This window comes from Lepidochelys olivacea, assembly GCF_965140295.1.
Source record: "Lepidochelys olivacea isolate rLepOli2 genome assembly, chromosome: 11".
NCBI lineage: Eukaryota > Metazoa > Chordata > Testudines > Cheloniidae > Lepidochelys > Lepidochelys olivacea.
Window position 1 is genome coordinate 14,718,278 of NC_140421.1, and position 16,768 is coordinate 14,735,045.

Below are 16,768 nucleotides of genomic sequence, written 5' to 3' on the forward strand. Positions count from 1 at the left end.
TGCTGGGGAGAGGGGCTGGGTTTGTAACATGTGAGAGACCCAGTAGAAGGGGTCCTTAAGATGCACAAGCTCTCAAGCAACCTCCTGTCAATTTCACCACCTCAGCTAGGCAGCAGCTCCTTCAGGTAGTCAGGGTTTGCAAGGTTTTTAAGAGAACTGGATAAAACAGCATGTTTTCTGGGACAGGCTCCAAAAAGAGGACTTCTGTGCTCTGATTATATATAATCACCACTCAGTCCCCAAATCTGCTTCTTAAAATTTGTCAAGAATTAACTAACTCTCCAACAACTGTATGGTGTCAAGCATAAAAAGTGAACCCCAAAATTGTGATTAAGGGGGAAAAGACTTGACTCTGACTGAATTAAAGTCTAATCTTTCTCCCAGATCATGTGTATCAAAAAAGACTGTTCAAAGTTTTGCTGCCAAGTACCAGACTGTTAAGAGGAAGTTACAAGCATCTGTCAGTAGAGCAGGAACTGCCCCTTTCTGGGCATGGCTGAGTGAATGCATGACTGGTATCGTCCTATTATTTCAGTTCCTACTTTTTGCTAGCTTTGAATTTTTAAAATTATTTTTGAGTCGTGACTTTTAGAAAGGTTGAGATAATGCCTGTGGACTGACCCATAATCTCAAACGTCTCAAGATATCTGCAAACCTGCTGATTGACCGACTGGGTACACTTTTAGATCTGTGGATTTTCTGAGCTCCAAGTTATGGGAATGGGGAGGTCCTTGGTTTCCTAAAGGTGACCTAACTGGACCTTGTTAGATGCTACCAGTGACCTCAGAAAAGGACTTCCCATTCAATTTCTGCAAGGAGTTCCATGGGGGAGAAACCACTAAGGCCACCAACTGAAGGAAAGGAAGATGCTTGCTCATTTCTGGCTCATTTGCCTGCAACAGCTGCTGGCCTCTGGCTATACATCGCCACTGTGTCTGACAAAGACACTGTGGTTCAACTGGCACCCAAAGGGGGTAGGAGTCCAGCAACATCTAAGGTTAGATTTCTACAAGCAAGTAACCTCTAACCAGCCAGCAAGTCTATCAACATTAAACATCAGGTGAACAAAACCAGCTAATCTTTTCAACTCGGTATCAGCTTCATGAAACTAAAGGAAACCACAGGAGTCACAACCACCTCCTTAGTTTCATTTCATTTTTCAATTTTTATTAATAGAGGCATTCCTCTACCTCAGCATTCTTGCAATTGTTTTTAACTCCAGCAGATGGCTAGTAGTGAGCATGTGTCGAGAACTCACAGAATTTTTCTGAGAATGCTTCTATAGAAGCATTCCTCAAATATCTTAAACACAATTAGGTAAAACCTTGCTGTCTAAAAGATCACACATGCATTTATTTCGTGTGATAGAAATAAGTGTTATGCTTAAATCATAAGAAATCATGTTATTTTCACCTAAATTTATCATTTGACTATTAAATTTAGCAAACGGTGTCCTAAATTGTATTAGACTTTTTCATTGTTATCCTAAATTTGGGGGGGTGGATGTAGGAAGGGGGGAAAAGAAATGAATGGCTGTCACCTAACTATTGGCCAGGCTACCTTAATTGCTCAACATTAGCTTTAACTTGGGAATGATATGACCCTCTCTATATCAGATATTTGGCTGGAACCCAAGTATATTGACTGGTATTAAGACAGACTTTTGTGGAATAACAGGACTGTTGCCTTCCCAAATTATTACTTAAAGCTTATAAGGAGTTGGTGGTTTTTGTGATATGAATTAATCAACCGAACGGTTAGATTTGACAATTTGATATTAACTCTCTCTTTTCATGTGATATGCATGGTTTTTGCTTAGTTATTTTTGTTTAGGTAGCTATAGATACAGATCATTGGAAACCTGTGTGGTTTGGATCTTTCCTCAACAAATGTCAGAGTTCCAAAGCAGAGGAGCTCCCAGGCTAATTAAGAGGCAACTAGTGGTGGCCCATAAAATTGCTCCTATAACTGATGCCTGAACTGGTACACTCAGGGGTTTTGAGGGAAAAGTTGACATATATTGATCATTTCTTTTGATTAAACAAAGCATGGGTTCCAGAAACTTTGAAGGCCTACTGAGGGGGATATGAGCCAGTCAATCTAAAGGCTGGCCCATTCCCCACAATAAGTCTATACTTCTTTCAATGGGGGGAGCTAATAAATGCTTTAGACCTCACTATTCTACACTTTGCTAATCCAGATCCTTTTAAGGTTTACAAAAAAATGGCTGTATCTCCCTACCTCTCAACAAATAGTTAAGAGCAGAGGCTCTGGGAAGTATCCATATGACTGAAATGGAATTGTTTTTTCAAAACACAATATGGAACATTTACCAATCCATCAAAAAGTATTGGTATAAATAATGATTAGATTACACAGATGTGTATGTAAACACCAGTATAGGAGTGCATAGTGTGTGTGTATTTTGCACTGTCAGCAGGTGGAATGGCATAGGATGGGGAAAGGTGGTTGGATGAGCACACATTAGTGCTGAACTTATACATAGGACAGGGATAATATCCAGTTTCTGAACTAGCATAGAAAATGGTACAAATATGCACGAGCAATTTAACCAAGTTTTTATTCTAACCTTTTTAAATAGGTACCACATGTATCTTTTATAACTGTTATGTTTGCAGTATTTAGGCAATAGCCACTATTGAAGACTATGTCAGCCATGCTTCAATGGGTCATAAAAGCACCTTCCATTTAAAGAAAGAGGATTTCATAGTAATGGGGGAAATTGTAAGTGGTTACATTTCACTTCATTGATTTACACTGTGTAGCCTGATAACCTGAGCTGAATCACGTATGCAGGAGATATACTGTGTTCAATGCAAGACAACTGGATTTCACAATATAAATGAACTAGCAAAGTCCACTCATTCTTGGCATGCGGACTGTGCACATAAAAGGCTATGGAGTTATGATTAGGTGATGCTGAGCACATACCAGTAAGTGGAATTTAGAGTGTATGTGGGTCTCAGGATGTTAGCAAAAATCGCATCTGTCCAGGATCAGAGCATACATATAGTTATTTGCTAATTTTTCAATGGAGAACAAGTTGCCTCTTACACAGACACATATCGAAGGGAGCTATGGGGGAGGGGAGGGTGCATTTGCTGCATCTTATTCTGGGACTTCAGCCAACTGCGGATGGGAAGATGACCTTCTAGGAACGTGTGGTCAGCACAACTAGCATGGATGCTGCCGAAACGTGCTGCCCACATTTCCTGGGGATTAATTTAGCCAGGGCAGGACCAGTCTGCCTGAGAGAGCTCTGGCTGGGGTGGAAACCAAGTCAAAAAATAAGCCTTTGCGGTCTGCATTTGGCCCCGTGCAGCAAGTGTGAGGAGCTCACTTTGGCAGATCCACAGCACTACTTCTTGCCATGGCTTATTTTCTCCACACATTGACACCACCAGGCCTAACGGGTAAATACCTTTTGAGGATATAAGTAACAGAAGACTGGGCTCTATGGGGGCTATGTTTTAGATCACCACTTGTGTAAGCTATGCTTTGACTTGGATACTACAGGTCCTAGTATCAGATGCAGAGTCACTGTTCTTTACAGCAGGTCGCAGGCCAAATCAAAACACAGGGTTACGATGACAGGCGGAGTGAGAAGCTAGCAGGTATAGACTTAGTTTATCTTATAGCCTGAAATAAAGATGCGACTCCAAGGACCGCTTTTTTTATTTCCTGTCCTATGACATGAGTCACGCAAAATTACACCACTGTCCTTACGTATTATTAGCCATTATCAAAGCAGTGCAATTGATTAGAGTGGGGGTGCTGGCCCTGAGTTAATAAATACAGCTCTGTTCCCTTGTGCACTTATAGCCTGGGATTCAACTGGTGTGTTTTGTATGGGTAGAAGAAAGTGGCTCCTGCTCCAAACTACAGTATTTATCCCAAATATAAAATGAGTTGAATGGATTTACTTGTAAATCACCAATTAGGTTAGGAGTTAAAATTTCACATGGACTTCAGCATTGCAACACTGAATATCATGGCACCTAGAAAAACAACAGAAACACCCCGGTGATCCACAAACCTTGAGTTAGGCACCCAGGATCCTGCACAATGAGCGGGGGGAGAGAAGGGTCTTAGAACATGATCCATGCAAGCGAGCCACTTGAACTGGCCACTAGGAGAGGCAAACGAGAGTGTGGGGGTGCTAAGTCCATTTCTCTCTCACAGAAAAGCACCTAATTCTGGGCTGCGGAAAGGTACCTAGCCGTGCTTAGGAATCCATGAATCGGAACTCACTGCCTGGAGTCAGGCAACTTGGGCATTTCTTGCAAGAATGAGTTAAGCGTCTGTCCTCACTCTGCACAAAATAGCTAGAGGAGGTGCCCACTTGTAAATTTTAGCCCTGCAGTTAGAGCACTCACTGGAGGTATGGGAGATCCAGGTTCAGTTGTTTCGTCCCCCACCCCTGCTTGAGGGGCAGAATGGATTTGAACAGGGGGTCTCCCACCTCCCCCATTGGACTATAAAGTATTTCTCTCTCTCACTCACCCGATGACTATTTAAGTATTTATCTACAGTGGGATAGTCACTGGAGCCAAGCGAGCATGAGAATGACTCTATAGTCCAGTGGTTAGGGCACCTACCTGGGCAGTGGAAGACCCAGGGTCTGGTCTCCCTGTTCCAGTCAGTCTTTCATTATTTAGCCACACGGGAACAGCTTCACCAGGAGAGACCAAGGGAGCCACCACACTGGAATATCCCATAGCTCAGTGATTAGAGCCCTCTCCTGAGAGGTAGGAGACCTCTTTTCCCGCTCTGGCAGAGAAGGGGGAGTTAAACCCCCATCCCAGTACTCTAACCACTTGGCTAAAAGTTGTAAGTTGGGTGCAACCACCTCCTCCTCTTGAATGGGACCCGATTCAGTCAGCAACCTCTGAGCATGCCTACCGGCTAGCACCCCACATGTGAACAGGCATTTGCTCACCCATCTTCATAGTTTACTCTGGGGCTTAGCCAGGAGATAGGCATCCAGACACCCACAGGCAGGTAACAGTGCACACAGTCAGAGACAGAAACTTAGGGGTACTTATACGTGAAAATTTGGGTGCCAAGTGAGTTTAGGCACCTATAGGGTTCAGCAGAAGTTTTGTGGATCATAATGGGCCTAAAACTGGGATGTTGGTACCTAACTCTGGAGTTTAGGTACCTTTGCGGCTCCCACGCTGGATCCTTTAACAAAAGGTAACATCTGTGTCAGCCTTTGCCTTGTCTCATATGATCTTAATAGTGGAACTCAGATACTCCAAACTTTCCATGTAGTTCAAATTCATTGAAGTCTTGTACATAGGATATATTTGAAGAAATTATTAATGAGTGTTGTATACAATTCTTTTGACGTAGGCTACGGGCAGTCTCAGCAACTTGCGTAGGGGTGGCTAGGCATTTTTTTTGGTTAAGTAGCTTGCTCATCAAAACAATGATATTTTGGTCAGTCAGCCTCACATTATTTATTCATTAATTGGATATAAAATTCACGGAGTAGTTTTGGCCTGAAAAAAAGCTTTTTGGGCATAAATTCACAGTACAGCCAGAAAGAGGTAGTACCACCCTCCTCGTAAATTCTAGCTCGGGGTTAGGACCCTCACCTGGGATAGGGGAAACCTAGGTCTCTCTTCATTCCCCTCCAAATGAGTGTGTTAACCCCCGAGCAGAAGTTAATGATGGTGGTACCACCTCCTCCTCCAGAGTTGGCCAAGGATCTAGCCCTTTTAAAATGCTTGAAACCAAGACATTTTGGGATGGATGACATCTTCCATTTGACTCAGTTGATTTTTTTAGTTTACTGAAATTTTCTGATTCAGTGCAGATCAAACTAGCATCCCTCCTCCACTCCCTCTCCTTCCCCCTCCCCAGTTTTCCACAACTTCCAGTGAACCAGAAGAGTCAGTTATTTGTCCAGCTCTAACTATGACAGAGGTAATTCAATCAAGTGCCTCCCCTTCTCTAGAGCTCATCTGCATGCAGCAATTCTATTGGTTGTAATGATTCACGGGTGTAAGGGAGACTGGAAAAGCATAAAGAGTTCAGAAGTAGGATGACCATACTCCCTATTCAGGCCAGGACAGTCCCTTTTTTAAGCCCTGTCCTGGCTGTCCCAACTTTTTTTTTTCTTCCAAGAGGAGGCATTTGTCACATTTGCTCTTGCTGACTTGAACAGTTGGAAAGAGCAAAGGGGACAAATGCCCACTTCTGTCAAAAAATATGGGGTGCAGAGTGGAAGAACTGGGGGGGCACAAGCGAAGATGCCAGCCCCCCACAGGGGAGGCGGCAGAGCTGGCGGGGAGGGAGCATTCCAGCATGGGGGGTGACGGGAGGCAGCAGGGTTCCAGCCACTGAGCAACAGCCTCCTGAGGGGACCCCCACAGAGTTCCAGGGACCAGCCTCCTGGGAGGGGAAGGGGGAGAGCAGCTGGGGGGTGTCCTGTTTTCTCTTTGGGAAATATGGTCATCCTGTTCAGAAGCCTAAGACACCGGTGCCTCTGCACATTGCCGAGTTCAGGGGAGTGCAGGGAGAACCTTTTAAGCACAGACACATTGCAACTCAGGTACTAGGATCTTCCTCTTCTCTCCTTACACGGGGCTGTTCTCACTAACACCTCTCTAAACCAACAAGTCATTATTTGCAAGTTAAGAGCCAAATTCTCCAATCAACTTTCCTGCTTTGTCCTGCTGTGGTGATGCAAAGCAGGAAACAGATTTTAACTTGCAGGTGCTCTATGGCTACTTTGTGCTGATATGGTTAACCAGTGAGATCCTCCCTGTGGTTTGTCTGTTTGCTTTTTAAGTGATTTTAGGTTGATAGTACATACCATCAAATCAGTAGAAATATGATATGGTAGCATTCACTTTGGGTTTTTCTTTAGTGTTAGTATAGGAGATTTTGTTTTTTAAAAAAATCCTACAGAACAGAGGAAAAGTTACATTAAGGTTGAGGGCCACATCCATAATGTAATGGTTAAACACAGATTTGTAGTTCTCTCAAAGTCAAGCATTTTAAAACCTAGGGAACTCAGGGTTAAGGTTACTCTATAGAGAAATCTAAACATGCTAAAGTAAAAAAAAAATGCAGTGATGGCACTCTGTAGCAGGGTGCATCTGAGCCAGCATTCAGCCCACCCACTGCCTCAGTTTACCTTCCACCTCACATCAAGCAATCAAGCACACCTGTTTTCACAATACTGCTCCCCTTCTATGTCCAGCTTACTGCGATGAAAACAACATCCAGAACAAACCTTCCAGGCTTCCTCCCCAGGCGTCATTAGACCTTTTGGTTTATAGAATGCTTTAGCCACCATTTAGCTCAAAAGTCTTCACCTTCCTTATAGCCTGCCCTCTAGGGCTTCGCAGTCCTCTGCCACTTCCAGCTAGAACTAGTTCCCCAACAGGCTCCTGCTCCCTGAAAGTACTTCACAGAGTCCTGCCATCTGCCTAAGAGCTCTAAAGAGTCATCTCTACCCTCTCTCAGTCTTCACTGATTGAAGTAAGTTATAGGTTTGCCTTATATACTGTGACTGGTCATGTGACCACCACCTGATGCCCACAGAACTACAATTCCCCAGATCCTTCAGGGAACCATGTATCTGACTGGGCCTTGAAAAAGGCTTAGCTGCCCCACAGATCCTCTGCCACTCTTAAAGTGGATAGACCATCCTGTTACACACTCAGACCAACTTAACTCTGCCCTGTAGTGAGGCCACAAGGGGAAAATATATATATATATATATATATATATATATATATATATAAAATCTGGAAAACATAAAGCAAGGCTAATACACAGAACATCCTGGACTGAGTAGAAAACTCTCTGAAACAGCTGAGAGGACTGCTGCCACACATGTGGAAGTGTAGAAGCAAGTGCTGCTGTAACATTACCCAGAGCACAGTCTGGACCAATGAGTCCCCTCAGTTCTCCAACCTGAGGTGCCTTTTACACTGCTTTGCTGTGAGAGCTACCACTCCTGGCCTGCTCTCACACACAGCCTCCAGCATGTAAGTTACCCCAAAGCATACGGCATGAGTGTTCTACCCAGCCACTTATGAATTATACTGCACAGCAACACCATCAAATTCCCAGTCCCAGACTTTCCCCAGAAACGTATGTCTTGTACTGCCCAGCTCGCTTCTGGACAATACAAAGTCTGTCATTTCATTAATAGAAAATGATATGCACAAATCCTGTTATCTCAACTACAATTTCCCAAACACTTCAAGTAATGAGGCATAAAAGTCAGAATTAACTACAAAAAATTAAAAAGTAAAAGTAAAAAAGAATAAATAAAAAACATAACTAAACCTAACTTAACAACCTAAGTGAATTCAAAGAAAAGGTCTCATCACACATTCTAGCAAATTTATTGTCTGAATTCTTTCACTCAGGATCCTTCCATAGTCTAATGCTGCTTCCTTTATTCAAGTGTTGTCGATGCTGTGGTTAGAGAGAAAGGGAGGAATAATATGGGGTTTCTGCTCCCCCTTCTTATTCTTTCTCCTCTGATAATCACCTACAGCTGAGGTTCAGGAGACAGTCTGTGTGAATGGGAATGGCTATTTAACCAAAACCAAATGGTCCATTTGATTCGGTTGACACCTGGCTGAGGTGTTGGCTAGCCTTTTATCTCTGGGGAACTGGTTTGTGATGGCTCTCCAGACTTGAAGCATGTCTTAGTAATATCATACAGTAAAATTTTATAACTTTACATACAACGTTGCCACACATGTTTTACCAGGACAATAATGATCAGCAAATTATGAGTTTTCAAATGATACCTCACAAGGCACACTTTGTACAAAATTTATCATAATATTTTAAAGGGATGAACATCGGGGTACCGACTGCCACAGCTGCAAAATGGGCTCATTGAGAAAGTAGGTGTATGCTAGTTCCAGTCCCTCTACCATTCATCTGAGCCTGCCCCACCCAAAAGAGCTATTTCCCCTCTCAGCTAAAATAACAGGTACCACCAGCAGTGTTGTACATGATGAGAAGGGGCATGGAACGAAGACTATTTGTAGTTGAAGGTGCTTTGCTTGGGCTTCCAACTGAGCTGTCTAGGCACCTTCTCCCTCTGGCAGACTTTCTCGGGGTCACCAGAGGAGAGTCCCAGTCTGAGTTATAGCAATGCTACACAACTACATGGTACAATGAGGCTGTACCAAAATAGGGTATGATTGAATTCATTTACCTGCATGTCTCCCACATACACAGGTGTGCACATATCACCCTGCATATAATCAGCAAATTTCCTGTGCAAATGCCTTTTTAAATACAAATCAGAATTAAAGAATTAATTAAATCCTCTCTGCAACTGACAATAACCTCGAGAATCAGGATTACTAACATGTAGTCTCAACATGGACCATAAAATAGGCACAATTCTGTACATTCGGAAATATTATTAAACCAAAAAGAGTCTCTTGTTCACCTCAGGGCCCAGCATGATTCTACCGATCAAAGCAGGTAGCTATTCTGTCACGTAGAGGTGCGGGGACAGTGTAGTGAAACTTGGGCACACTCCCTGCATTTGGTACCTTTTCTGAAGGTAAGTACACTCTTCCCTAACTAGATGTGGAAGGGGGTTATTGGAGTCCAGCTGCTGTTGGGAGTGGCCAGCTTGCCCTGCATAACACCCATAAGCATCTTGGGGCAAGCTCTTTTGTTGCCGGAGTCCCCCTAACACAAGCAGAACAATGCTGACAGTGGGATAGGCACAGGCAGGTAGGGGACCGTAGAGCAGGTTAAAGCTGTATTTTTCATCCATTGCATTGCACCTAAACAGGATGTGATCCATATACCTGTACCGGATTCTTAATTTGTTTGGGAGTAGCAGCTAGAACCCCCAGTTATAGGACAGGGTGCGAGGCACCATACAGATACATTACAAAAGTCTCTTCCCCACTAAACTATCCATCTGGTTCTGACATAAACAACGAATAAAACCTCTGTGCATCTGTCAGCATGTAGGTGCCTGGATCACATCCTGCCTGAGTACAATGCAATACACTTTTCCTTCTGGGCTGTCACTATTTGCCTTGGCTCATTATATGTTGGAAGTAGAGTACTGGAGCTCAGTAATCCTCCAACAGATCTTGAGAATGTCAAATTCGGGCTGTGATTTGGTCTGTCTCTTTAATTTCTCACATGTTCTTCAGTCATCTCAGTTACAGGCATTTTCTTTGGTGAGATATTGTCTGGCAGCTGCAGTTAGTATTTTTAACAAGTGCCTGTTGGTTATTAGGAGTGTTTCAGATGGTTTTCGTGTCTGTTTCTTTCATATCTTGGCACTTATCTGTTAAAACCCCACAGCTTCGGCCTGACTCAAAAGAGCTAGTTCAGCATTTATGAACCTTTTGATCCCTCCTCCTCTTTTAAGGCTAGCCATCATCCATGGAATCATGGATCAATATTATTGGTCTTATCTTTAGCCCCCACAATGATACAACGAGAACTGCATATCCCAATCCACTCTGTATGGAGCAGACTGAATCTATTCTTTTAGGCAGGCAGAATGATACTCCTAAATCCTTGAGGGCAGGTCCCTGTGGAGCATGTCAGTAGGAGAATCTCATTCACTCGCTGCTAAGAGGTGAATTTTACACCATTATTTGAAGCGAACTGGGTGATCTGATGTTATATATATATGACAGTAGCACCTAGAGGTTTCAACCAAGGTCAGGGCTCCATTGGGCTAGGTGGGGTACATACATATAGTAACAGAATGCCTGCCCAGAACAGCACACAGTCTAAACAGGCCAGATAGAGGTAAGAGGGGAAACAGAGCCACAGAAATGTGAAGTGACTGGTCTTAGGTCCCACAGTAAGTCAGCAGCAGAGCTGTAAAACCAAGCTCTCCATGCATTACCCTCTGCACAGGATATTGCACCGCACCACTTTTTTTGCTCGAGGGCTATGTAGTTATTGGCAGCTGGCCTATACCAGTAGCCAATTACATCATTCACCCCCTCCCCCGTACCAGCTCGGTGACACTGGCCAGCAGGTTGGAGTGGGGGACTGCAATCAAAGCTCCCCTGCCCACCAACTCTGCAGGGACTAAGAGAATGCAGAGTGCCTGCTTCTTACCCGCCCGAAGGCAGGCTCCAGCTGCCCACACTGCTGTGCAAGAGAGGTTGGCACGCTTCCTTACTGCCTGAACAGGCACCTACTCTGCACCAAATCCTTGGCCATCGCTGTCCTCCCCCAGCCCAGCCAGAGCTTCCCCTGCTCCTGTGCAAGCAACACAGGACTGGTGGAACCACCTCTGCACTTGGCAGGGGGACCCTCGCACACCACAGGTGCTGAAACTAGGGCTGCAGAGGGTGCAGCAGCAGCAGCCGCCCCCCCCTGGCTTGACGTGGTTTCCATCATATGCAGGTTTTACAGTTTGGTTCAATGGCTCTCAGCACCCCCTCCCCCATACAAATTGTTCCAGCACCAGGGGTCTAGCCTCATGGGATTTCCTCAGAGGGCTATATATCTGCCCTACGGTCCCCTTGTATCAGCCTAGCTCGTAGAGCAATGATGAAGCGGGGCCTTGTTTATACCAGTTTGTCCCCCTAGCACTTACACTATTACAGCCCTTTTGTTTCTCTGTGGAGATGGCAGATTAAAACGCCTTTCTTTTAAAGGAGCTCTGCCATAGCTCAATATAATTATCTAGAGCACACAAACATCAGTTATTTCAGTTAGTGGGGCCACAGAGCCCCAACAATTAACTCAAACTCTCTTCAGGTAGCAACAGGTCAGCCTTTGTAGGATTGTGCCTCAGCAGGGTCACAGTAGATTGAGGGACCTGTCTGGAAAGGACTTTGGAAGCAAAGAATGCTGTGATTGAAGCCTGAAGCCCCACCACCTACCCAGTTTGGCATCAGGCTAGCTACTTACTGCCTCAGTCTCCCCTCACTCCAGTTGGATCTTCCCCCTTCCAGCCTGGTTTGGTTACCACACTGACTTAGCACTGCAACTAAATCATTTAAAAAAAAAAAAAAACACTCCCAGGATAACCAAGTTCAAAACAAACACAAACCATCCCCAATCTCAAGTCGCACACACTCCCTTTTACCTAGGGAGTCTCTTCTCTCCTCAGCCACTCCCAAGTTCCTTTAGAGCTCAGCCTGTACTTATCAAGCAGTAGTAGCTTCCTGCCTAGAGTCCCTCTTTAGGCCTGTACAAGTTTCTGGCTTATTTCTACCCTTCCAGAAGGCTTGAGTCAGCCACGTGACCTGCCCTTCAGGTGATTTCAGTTATTTCCTCCAACTGGTGATGTGAGCTAAGTATGTCCCAGGAGGGGCTGGACCCACTTCCCCTTAAAGGGCCAATCACCCTGTGATGGCAAGACTATAATGAACAAATAAAGCATGAGGTTAACAGATGTAGACCCTGTTCATTAGCTCAACCTATTGAAGGACTTCAGCTCACTCTGTTATTCCAAACCCGTTATAGAGGCTGATCCTGCACTATTGAACTTAATAGAAGATTTGCCATTGACTTAGGGCTTGATCAAAATGCCCACTGAAGTTAATAGAAATCCTTCTGTCCTTAAATAAGAGCAGGAGCCTTCTGGGGATGGTTTGAATATGAGTTTCCTGCCATGTGAGCATGCTCAGATGGCTAGAGCAAGGTCCATTTTTTAAGGAGGTGGGCTATGGGTTCCTTAAAATCTGTGAATCAATGCATTTTTAAAATGTTGACAAAGTTTTTTCAGACATTGCTTAGCATTTTTCAACCAGCTTTAGATCAGAGATTTGGGTTTGGTTAAATATCCTAGTCCCAAGCCATCAATTTCAGGTCTGGATCTGATCTTTCCCATAGTTTGTGAAAGGAGGGGATTAGATTCTATAATATTTTGTATTCTTATTGTTAATGAAAGCCACCTGCTAATGCAAAGCAAAGTATCGAGCAGCAAGGTAAGGTCTCTAGGCAGTTAGGATATGTAAAGCATGGTGGAGGAGATGAGATATAACCACACTGCAAATTCGTGCATGAGATCATGGGGGAAGTTTACAACTCAGAATACTTTGTCTTAGTGGTATGAGAATGTAGACAAGGAACAGGAAAGAAAGAAAAATGAGTTCTACTCCTATAGAGCAGTGACTGTCGGGCTCAGAAATTCATACAGATACAGAAGGTTTCAGCTTAGGCACCAGCCTGAGCAAGGAGTAGTGTGTAAGATGCATTAGCCCAGGAGGCCTTGTGCACATTTCTCAGGCACCATTCCTCCCTTGCTCTGGTATGGGTTTGGAGAATAGAAAAGTTACTGTGTCTCTTGTAAAGGTGTAGCATACATCTCCCTTCTTATTTAGGGACTCACTTTAGCCAGTGAAGGGAACAGAGCCAAGGATCTACTCTGCCTTCTCCTACATTTGCTCACAGCACAGGTTTCCTTTGCATTAGACCAATGATCCAGGTAGATTTCACTCACCTGTGTAGGTTGGTTGTGGGGCCTTATGCCCCTGCTCAGGACAAGGGCAGGACATAGCTTCTAGTTATATAGCCAAATACAGCTGCTTGAATAAGCAGCCATTTGAGAGAGAAAATTTACAGGAGTGTGATGTTGCTAAAAATATCTGCCTATCAGTACATGTTTCAAGTGAGGGGTAGCACGGAATGAGAGGGAAAAGAAGGGTGGTCCACTGGTTAGGGATTCAGGGACCAGGTTCAAATACTTCCTCTGCCACATACTTAGGGCTAAATTTTCAAAAGTATTTAAGTGCCTCACTCCCACTCCGGGCCTTAGTCTCGTTGTGCCTCAGGTCCCCATCTGTAAAAGGGGGATAGTCAGACTTCCATACCTCACAGAGGTGTTGTGAGAATAAATACATTAAAGAATGTGAGGTACTCAGCTACCGTGGTAATGGGCCCCATACAAATACCAGACAGATGAAAGTGTGAGACAGGAAGGGGCGGGAGGGAAATGTTGGGAGAATAAAACTGTTGTAAGAGAGGACATTTTGTGTATGAGGGAAAGCCAGTGGGAATTCCTCCTGCCCCATACCCTTAGTACAGACACATCCTAGTGTCCCAATCATGAAAATGATTGTGGCGCAGAACTGCAGTTTGCTTCTCTTCACTCACTAGCAGGACTGAGGCCTAACAAAGATCAAATGAAAGTGTGTGTAAGTGCGTGCACACGCGCGTGTGCGAGAGAGAGAGAATGTGTGAGAGAAACCAGAGGTTAGACTGAAAGGGAAACTGTGTCTGTCTGTGTACGAGTCTGGCGGTGTGTGTAAACGTGTGTGCATGTGAGACCCACACAGAGAGAGCCAGATGATGACACTGACAAAGGCAAGTGTGAAGATGAACACCCAGTAGTGACAACGATGTTCTAGCCAATCAATGATGCTTGATGCATGGGGGAAAGAATAGATGTAGTTATTCTACAAAACCATATCCAAGCAAAAACAAAGCCATCGTTTTTTAAATGAAAATGAAACAAATGACAGGGAAAAGCAAAATATTTGTGAAATGATTTAAACATAGAGAAGTAAATCCAAGGAATTTTCCCCCCTCCCAGTGAATATGATGTACTGTATAGTTTACGAGGGGAGGAAGAAAAAAATCAATCCATGGCAATATCTGACATGCCTCTGTGTAATAAAATGCTCCACAATTATATGAACACGGTGGCGGAGGTGACGAGAGCTAGGGGATTTTGTGTCACCAAATACACTAGATTTGTATCATCCTGTCACCAGTTGTTCAATATTGTGATACTGGACAATCTCCCAGTGTTTCTCCCTGTAGAGCAGTCAACTTATTTTCTTATCAAGCCCGAAGGCAGGTGCAGCCATGAAGAAGGCATTTGCCTTTGTTTTTCTCCTTCAGCCCAGCCTAGCATCTCTTTAGTATGCGGGGCCAGTGATTCAGCCACACAAGTTTCCTCCTCACAGGATTTTCTTTGCAAGGATTGCAGTGAACTGCACAATGGGGAGAAGTTTCAACTCCCCCCATTAATGGAAATGAGAGAAAATGCCTAATACCTGTTATAAAAGATGGCATTTTAATTACTGCTACACACCACAACAGCCACACGTGCACACACCTTGTGAGTCTCTGGCTCCCTCACCCCGGCTTCCTATGGAGAAGATCTCCCTCCTCCAATCCTTTCTTGGCGTTTATGCAACCCAGAGTAGCACAGGTTGATTGGAAAGGTCTCTCTCCTTGATAACAACAATTCAATGTGCCTTGACATTTTAATAGCCTGCCATCCTAGTGAACACAATCGAGCTGAGCAGTGAAGCAAAAATCATTAGGTAAGCAAGATAATCTAAACAAAAAATCAGCCTCCACCAGCATCCCACATCTGGGAGCACTGCAGGCTGCATGGCTGGAGCAGGCTGCACATCTGGACAGACGTTTCCCCACCCCCAACAAGAATGTTCCTTGTGGGGTGAGTGACATTGGAGTCAGTGGATTTATTATGGGGGGAACCCACATCCTCCAGTCCTCCCCCACACACAGTGTACGGCAATTTCTTTCTCCCCGCCCTCCCCCCCGCTCCGTCATCCCCTCCCCCTCACATACACATCCGTTTCCATAGGAGTGAGATGCTGACTTTGCAAGCCATTCTCTGTATGAATATGACCCTTGGCGGGAAGAAACCCTCTCAGGAGCCCAGAACTATGTTATCATCGTTATTAAGGAGCTTAAAGAGAAGCTGGGAAGAGGAGACACTGCTGGAATTGCAGCTTGATTGTGATTGATGTGTTCCTATTAGCTCCTCACTGTTATCTCTCTGGATGGCAAGAACAGCCAGTGGCTTGTAACACAACAGATTACCTGAGTTTTCAGCCCTAGACGGATGTTTAAATAAAATATAGTCCCTTTTAGCGAGAAGCTCATTTTCTCACTGAGGCTCCCAGACTATTTCATGTCAGCTGTGATTCGCTGTGACTCTTCTCAGTAAACATGTCTTATCATTAATAATTCTTTACAAGCACCATTTCATGGAGTCTTTTTGTCTATGTGTGCGCGCGCGCCCCGGCCTCAGCCTCATCTTGATACAATTTGGGAACCCAAGGTGCTTCTCTTCAGAATTTCACCTGCCTTGCCAGAAATGATTGATTACCCCTAGCCGACTGGGTGTCCAGCTATACCCAACAAATGACTTTGGCCCTAACAGCAGGCCTTGGCCAGATAGAAATCAATATTTCACCATTAAAATCTATCAAAGAAGAGTTAAGGCACCATCTGTCCCTGCCGCCTTTCCATGGTGTGTGAACATTAAATCCGACACTTGTAGTACATGAGTAATCAATATATAGTAGTTCACAGATCATTTGTGGTCCCCTTTTAGCAGTGATGGATGCTTGGAATAGTTGTGATTCATTTTGTCACACCATTAAACAAGATTCTGTCCAGTTCCTTCCTGATTTCATTTAGAGGATCATTCTTCACAGTTCATAAGAGAGAAACGGTTTTACCAATCTGCTTCTATTTCAATAAGTCACTTTATAGAGATTTTGTGTCCTGCAGACTGTAAAAATTCTGGCTAGATAGTACAAACATACCTCCAAAACTATTCACTGCATGACATATGCATGAAGTGTGAAAAACTGAATGTAAATATGTTTACCTCTTTATCTACAAATATTGGTTTTAACCCTCTCCCTGCTAGGGTAGATCAAAGGCAAAGGACTCGTAAGCAGAGCCTATGACAAGAGGAATATTTTGGAGTTAGAAAATGTAGTGGGATCAAAATCATGATTAGACTAATCACAAACCCAGCTAAGGATTT